Raw genomic sequence first — 7,979 nt, forward strand, 5'->3', positions numbered from 1 at the left:
CTACAACAACGGAAGCAATGATCATGGCTTACTTGATCTCGTTACAAGAAACCGTCAACAAACAAGGTGAAGAGTTGCGCGCACTTGCAATGGAGAATGGTACTTTAAGAGTTCTCGTTGTGGAGAAAGAGCACCTCAAGAAGGTTCTTGAAATGCAAACAACACGCTCGATGCATCTTGAGAATGAAGTTCAAGAATGTAAACGCTCTCTTGTTGACATGAATGTATTGAAAGAGCGCTTGAGCAAAGTTGAGAGTGATCATGTATTGAAAGAGGAAACAATAGATACAATACGACATGATGTATGTGAGATGAGAAATGCATCCAAATCATGGGCTGATATATGTAAGGATAATGTGGTTTCTACATCTCCTATCACGCAAGCCGTTGTCCAAGCAAAGAATGTAGAGAATGTGGACACTCAAGAATTGCACGAACGACAAAAACGCTCAAAGAACATCGTCATTCGTGGAATCAAGGAGGAAAGCATGGAAACACCCCAATCTCTTGCAGTTGCTATTGAAGAGTTTTTTGCTACACACTTTGGCATGTTAGGAATCATGGCTTATGGTGCACATCGAGTTGGAAAACAAGGAGTCCCTCGCTCAGGAGAAAGACCTATTGTATGTACCATGGCTGATGAGGTAAAGAGAAAGATCATCCTTGACAATGGTTGGATCTACCACAAAGGAACAGGTTGTAATGTATATGAGGATCGCACTCTTATGCAACAAAATGTACGTCGCAAAGCATATGAGGAAAGAAGCAAGAAGGTTAAGGTATCACCTCAAGAAGAAAAGCCACTTAAGGAGGATGCAAGTCCACCCAACAAATAGGGACACATGATCTATGAGACCAACTCACGCTTGCAAATAAGCTTTTGGAATTGTAACGGGTATCCATGGAATGCGGGAATTGGCATTGATGAGCTTACCAATGACTCCGATGTGATACTTCTTGTCGAAACATGGGAGCATGATGCACAACGAATTCTTGGATTTGACAAATACGATGTGCATTCTTTGATGTGGGCCAAAAATGCAAAGCAATGAAGAGGCCAAGGAGGCGTAGCATGTATGAACAAAAAGGGTTTGAAAGATGTTTCCATTGTCAAAGAAGATAAGTATAAACGCTACTTATGGCTGAAAATCAGCCCACCAAATGGTCAAGTCATGTTTGTGTCCGGTTGCTACATTCCTCACGATGACTCCAACTTTTATGCTTGCTTGAATATGGATAGAGATCAGCCCTTTGTTGAACTAGAGGAAGGCATTGCTCATTACAAGGATCAAGGTGAAGTCATTGTTTTTGGAGACATGAATGCTCGCACAAATATGTTACAACACGACACACAACAAGTAGACATGCCGCATGTCTCAAGAAGAATGGATGACTCATACGTGTATAATCGAAGTTCTAATGATGCAAAAGAAGTGGATCACTATGGAAAGTCACTTCTACATATGTGCAATAGTACCGGAATGCTCATTGCAAATGGTGTATCTCTATGGCAAGGCACCAATGACTTTACATGTAGAAAGCACAACGGTGCTAGCGTGATTGACTATATGTTGTTCTCAGAAGCCACTCTAGAATGCATACAAAGCGGCCCGAGCATGTAGCCTCCAATCATGATGTGAATCATTTGTACTTACGTCTAGACTTCAAACGAGCACTTATATATGTTGATATGGTGGACCAAATGTTAAGCATGATAGAGAATCAAGAGAGCCCAACATTAGAATGCAAGTGGAAAGTTTTCCAAGAAGTAATTTTCTCTTGTGCGAAGGAATGCTTTTCGGTGAAACACATGTCTTGCAAAAGGTCTAAGAAGGGTAGCACCAAGAAGAAATGGTTTGACATGGAATGTAGTCAAGCCCGAAAACACTTGCTAAGATTGGATGCAATCAAAGACAAGGAAGTTTACTTGGAATGTTCACACACATACAAAGCACTTGTTCAAAAGAAGAGGAGAAGGTGGGAAGTCGAAAAACAATTTCTTTTAGCACAAGAGAAAGCAGATGCATGTGGCAAGTTTTGGCAAAATCTAAAAGGCAAGCGCGTTGAGAGCTTTAGTGACTTGACTCTTGAGGATATGTATATGCATTGTAAGAACCTCTATGAGCAACCCAATGTTGATAAGATGGAGTGTTGTAGCTCCCTTCCGTTTATGTCTCCCTTCTTTACCATTGAAGATGTATGCCGCGCGCTTGAGAAACTTGCTACTCGCAAGGCAGGTGACCTTCAAGGTGTCAAGGCTGAAATGATTAAATGGACAAGCAAGAAAACACGATATTGGATATGCGATATGTTTAACCTTGCACTTCAGTATGACATGTCTCATGATTGGAGTGCAAATTGGATCAAACCTTTGCACAAAGGAGGAGATGTAAACAATGTGAACAACTATCGCACTATAATGGTTGGTTCTTTAATGGCAAAGTTATTTGGATGTATCATGGAGATGAAGATAAGTGAATGGGCTAAAAAGAATGGCAAACGTGCACTTGGCCAAGCAAGTTTTCGAAAGCATCACAGCAGCACTATTGATCACCTTGTCACTCTTCGAGTTCTTATGGAAGCGTCTCGATTGAAAGGGAAAAAGTTGTATTGTTGCTTTGTGGGTTTCAAGAAAGCTTTTGACATGGTACCGCGAGGAAATCTTTGGAGACGTATGCAAAGCCTTCAAGTGCCTAGAATTTATGCATGCAGTCTTTCGCATCTACCAAAAAGTGATATGTCGATTACGTATGGGAGATGGAATTTCAGAATTTTCAAGCACTATTGGTGTCAAACAAGGATGCCCACTTTCCCCAACCCTCTTTGGGCTACTCATTGATGAATTGGAATGCATGGTTCTTGACTTTATGCAGCAAGAAGGCATAGAAGAGGTTAAGATTGGAAATGCGGTGATCATGCTTTTGCTTTTGCCGATGATGTAGTGCTCTTGGCACATATCTTAGAAGATGCACAAAAGCTTATGAGTGTCTTGGAACGCTTTTGCCTACATAGCGGGCTGCTCGTGAATGGATCCAAAACCAAGGTTATACTTGTAAAGACCCTCAATGATGAAAATCCATGCATTGTATATAACAATGAGAAACTTGAAGTGGTAGATCACTTCAAGTACCTGGGCCTTGAGGTTCCATCCAATCATAAATGGAAGGATTGTGCAATGCGTCGCTTGGAAGCCGGAAAGAGGGCCTATTATGCATTTGAGAACATGTGCAATGCAGGAGAGATCAAGTGTTGGGCTCTCAAAAAGTACCTCTTTGACACATTGGTGACACCGGTGCTTCTTTATGGAGTGGAGGTGTGGGGTGGAAGCATCGGGAAGTCTACTTGGAAAGAGTTTGAGAATGTCCAAAAGCGTTTTCTCACCAACTTTCTCCAAGTCAAGACACAAACACCCTACATGCTCTTACTTCTTGAGTTCGGATTGCTTCCCATTGAGGTCTTGGGCATGCAAAGGGTTGTGGAGTACATGCGTAAGACACAACGTAGCCCTTTGCATCGACTTCCTAGAATCGCATATGAAGCAAGTCAAATGGTTCAAAAGACATGCAAGAGCAAAATACTAAGTTCGGGGTGGATGCTTGATATCAAGAAATGGTTTGGAAGATGGGATGCATGTCACTTGGTCAAGGATGCGTCGATCGACTCCCAACTTATTGAGGCCTTCTTACAACGCCAATGTATCACGGCTTGGGAGAAATCCGGAGGTTCTCGCTTCAGCCATTACACCACACACATTGCCCCAAACTACAAATCTCTCTTCTTCTCGGAACGAGGTAACCGAACCCATTCCTACATCCTTGAGCCCATCCCGTTGAGTGCGATCCGCACCATTGCCTCCATTCGTCTTAGCTCCCATTCTCTACGTTGCGAAACAGGACGTTGGGGCACTGACGAGGAGTGTCATCGACTTTGCACCTTATGCCCTCGTCAAGTGCGAGAGAGTGAGTACCACACACTACTTGAGTGCTCAGCTTTTGACCACATTAGGTCCTCTTTTCCCCATATATTCAGCCATGATCTCTCCCTACATACCTTCCTCTCCCAACCACAATGTGGACTCTCTATTGCGACGCTCATTTCAGCCATTTTTGAGCATCGAGAGTCACTTATGAACTCCACTCACACCACGTGACATGTTCATTTGGTCCCCTAGGTCATATTGGACCTCCCAGGACGATAATAGAACTATCTATCTATCTATCTATCTCTCTCTCTCGATCGGGTCATGGAAGAACATCGCGACCTCAAAGCTCGCCTTAGCAAGCTTGAGGCACGATTTGATTCCATGGTCGATCTCGCCACCAACAAAGTGAAAGAAGTCGAAGCCAAGGCCATCGAAACACACTCGGCAACCCTTGCACAGGTGAAGACATGTGTGACAGTAGAGCTTTGAGAACAACGACTCCAAACAGAAAATACCCTCAAGATCTGCATTGGTGGGCTACCTCAAGCATGGGAAACGACCAAGTACGACTTCTCGGAACGCATCAACTTCCTCAATGAAACCCTCAAGCCGATCAAGGTCGACCACAACGCAATAGGCCGTATCACTTGGAGAGGCCCTGACATGCCTATACCAAGTGGACATGCCATCCTTGAATTCGAAAGTAGAGAAGGTCGGCTCAAGCTTCTCCAACAATCACGTCTTCTCAAAGACACCAAGTTTTGGATCGCAGAAGAACTCAACCCGCTACAACTCAAACGCAAAAGTGAAGAGCTCAAGAAGGTACATGAAGCCTGCAAACAAGGAAAATGGGTAGTCTACCGAGGTGGTAAAGCCATCATCCAGGAGTTTCGAAACCCCAAATCGGCTCTCCCCACAGCTGATCCCTCTTAGGTTTTTGTCTTTTTCATCTTTCCATCTTTCCAATGGACCCTCAGTCCTTAACTGATATGTATTCAGTGCGATTTGCTACAAATGTCACCGTTGTACTGTTTGTTTTTGGTCCCATGGGTCATATCTGACCTCCGTGGACGATAATTCAATCTATCTCTCTCTCTCTCTCTCTCTCTCTCTCTCTCTCTCTCTCTCTCTCTCTCTCTCTCTCTCTCTCTCTCTCTCTCTCTCTCTCTCTCTCTCTCTCTCTCTCTCTCTCTCTCTCTCTCTCTCTCTCTCTCTCTCTCTCTCTCTCTCTCTCTCTCTCTCTCTCTCTCTCTCTCAGTCCTTAACTGATATGTATCAGAAGGAATCTTTTGTAATGTTTTGTTTCTGGTCCCATAGGTCATATCTGACCTCCGTGGACGATAATTCAATCTATCTCTCTCTCTCTCTCTCTCTCTCTCTCTCTCTCTCTCTCTCTCTCTCTCTCTCTCTCTCTCTCTCTCTCTCTCTCTCTCTCTCTCTCTCTCTCTCTCTCTCTCTCTCTCTCGCTCGCTCATGCATCAAATAAAGGATCACGCGATAGTAATCTCTCTCTCATGTGCCCAGTCTGACTCTGTCTTTCTCTCTCTGAGCACGCTGATCAGTGTCATCTGTGATGCCTGGGGCTAATGCCACACTGGCGGGAGGAATCTATTGCTGCCATGGGGGGGGGGGGGGGGGGGATCCCTCCCCCTTTTATTTTAGTATAGATCCTCTTCCTCTACATTGGCTATTCGCACACCCTCTGTGCAAGTTGATATTGGTGGTACTTTTACTCCCATATCTTCGACCACACATGTGAAAGGCAAGGATTCTTCTAGATGTTTGCACTCAATGTTGGTGAGATGCCTTTTATTGAGAACATGCACACTTTGAAGGATTTAATCAATTGGATGTTTAGAGGAGGATCTCCATGAGGACCAATTCTTGGTTTTGTGGATCATCTTCCTTTAGTGACTAGTCGGCATGGCATGCTTGTATGGCCACATTGGCCTTGTATATGCATTCTATACCATAATTAGTCTTTTGTCCTTATGCTGGTCCAGTTGTCCCATTTCTGGGCCTTCCCATTATTTTGGGTCAATGTATACACACATGCATAAACTTACACACTATTCTCACATATCCATAAATATGCACATCTTTGCATACATGAGTATGAGATCATGAACACACATACACATGTAAGAAGAGAGAAAAACATAGAGATTTGTATTGATTTGCTAAAAAATATATTTATTTATTTATTTATTTATTTATTTATACACACACACACACACACTAGTACAGCCGGCCGCCTTCGACGGCCTCTCTCTTTCGCTCTCCCTCTTTATCCCGTGCACAGGGGCTTCTTTCAATTTTGGAGTTTAGCCTTCATGTCGCAGATTTAAACACGTGTAAAGGACTCCCCCTTCCACCATATTATGTTAGTTTATATATATATATATATATATATATATATATATATATATATATATATATATATATATATATATATATATAGAGAGAGAGAGAGAGAGAGAGAGAGAGAGAGAGTACATAAAGTAGATAGTATTTAGAGTAAAGATTAATAGCTCAATAGAGTAGATAGTAGATAGATAATGAAGATTGGTATATGGGGGCATTTATTTATTTATTTATTATTTTTTAATTTATTTTATTTTTTGGGGGGAAGAGGGGAGGGGGGAGGGGGGACTTGCTTTGCGTTCTTTGGTGGGTGTTGAGTATTCTTAGCTACAAGTCGACTTCTAATGCATGCAGATGGGACAAGAGGGACATTTCAAATGAGTAGTGATGTGGATGGATACATGAGGGACATTTCAAATGTGGTGCAATCATGTTTCATTGAGTGGGTCGGGTTGTTGTATCTTTAAGTGAGTGCTATATAGCTAGTTGCCCATGATTTTCTCAATTATGAAGGAACTAAGCTACGTATTGCTATTTTATTTGTTGAAGTCCTATGTTTCAAGTGATGGCTTATGTTTCATAAGTGATGCTCTTCTCAGTAGCTTTCTTGGTGTATTATAGCCACTAGTATGGTCAGCGGCCTTCGGCCGCCTCTCTCTCTCTCTCTACCCTCATCGAGGTCTAGCTTGCTTCAAGGACTTCCATTAGATACTTCTTTTATACATTACATGTGTGCAACCAACACCTGCAAAGCTACTCATAAAATGTATAAGACACACACACACACACACAGAACTCGAGACCAGAGGAAGCTACAATACCAAGAACCAGTGTTCGGGAAAAATGTGTCTGAGCTTAATATCATGTTGTTTTCAATTTGAAAAATGCTGATTAAGGGCAAGGGGAAAAGGAAATAACAAAACCTCCTCTTAGCAAATTCATGGACAGGAATTTTGAATATTTGGGAAGGAGATAAAATGCAGGCAAGTGAATGGAAGAGGAGCAGGAGAGCCGGGGTCGTTAGCATGGATCATAATTCCATCCAAGCCATTGCAAAACCTAACCACATGGCTACATTGCCTTCTCTACACAACCCCATCTGCTCTTGATGATCATCACCTGCTATTGTCCTTGCACCCTGAGTCGTCATTGCCTTGGTGCCTCCAACAGCTTTGACTCCGGTTCTCCGTCGTACCATTTTCGCTAACCTGCTACGCGTAAGCGCCAGCTGTAATTGTTGCATGCACCTCAACTTGCTTATTGTTGCACCTACATAGCCTACAACTAAGAGAGAAAGCTCCTTGCAGTGCACATGCAATCCTACATGCACACACATGCCCACAATCAAAATCAAATTTGGTGCAACTACAGTTAGTTTTCTCTCTCTCTCTCTCTCTCTCTCTCTCTCTCTCTCTCTCTCTCTCTCTCTCTCTCTCTCTCTCTCTCTCTCTCTCTCTCTCTCTCTCTCTCTCTCTCTCTCTCTCTCTCTCTCTCTCTCTCTCTCTCTCTCTCTCGCTCTACAATTGCAAGCCTACTCAGGTGCACACATGACACACCACCACATTAGGAGCACTTGGGGTTTTGTGTGTGTGTGTGTGTGTGTGTGTGTGTGTGTGTGTGTGTGTGTGTGTGTGTGTGTGTGTGTGTGTGTGTGTGTGTGTGTGTGTGTGTGTGTGTGTGTGTGTGTGTGTGT

Source organism: Adiantum capillus-veneris, chromosome 10, assembly GCF_014529385.1.
Source record: "Adiantum capillus-veneris isolate H3 chromosome 10, ASM1452938v2, whole genome shotgun sequence".
NCBI lineage: Eukaryota > Viridiplantae > Streptophyta > Polypodiopsida > Polypodiales > Pteridaceae > Adiantum > Adiantum capillus-veneris.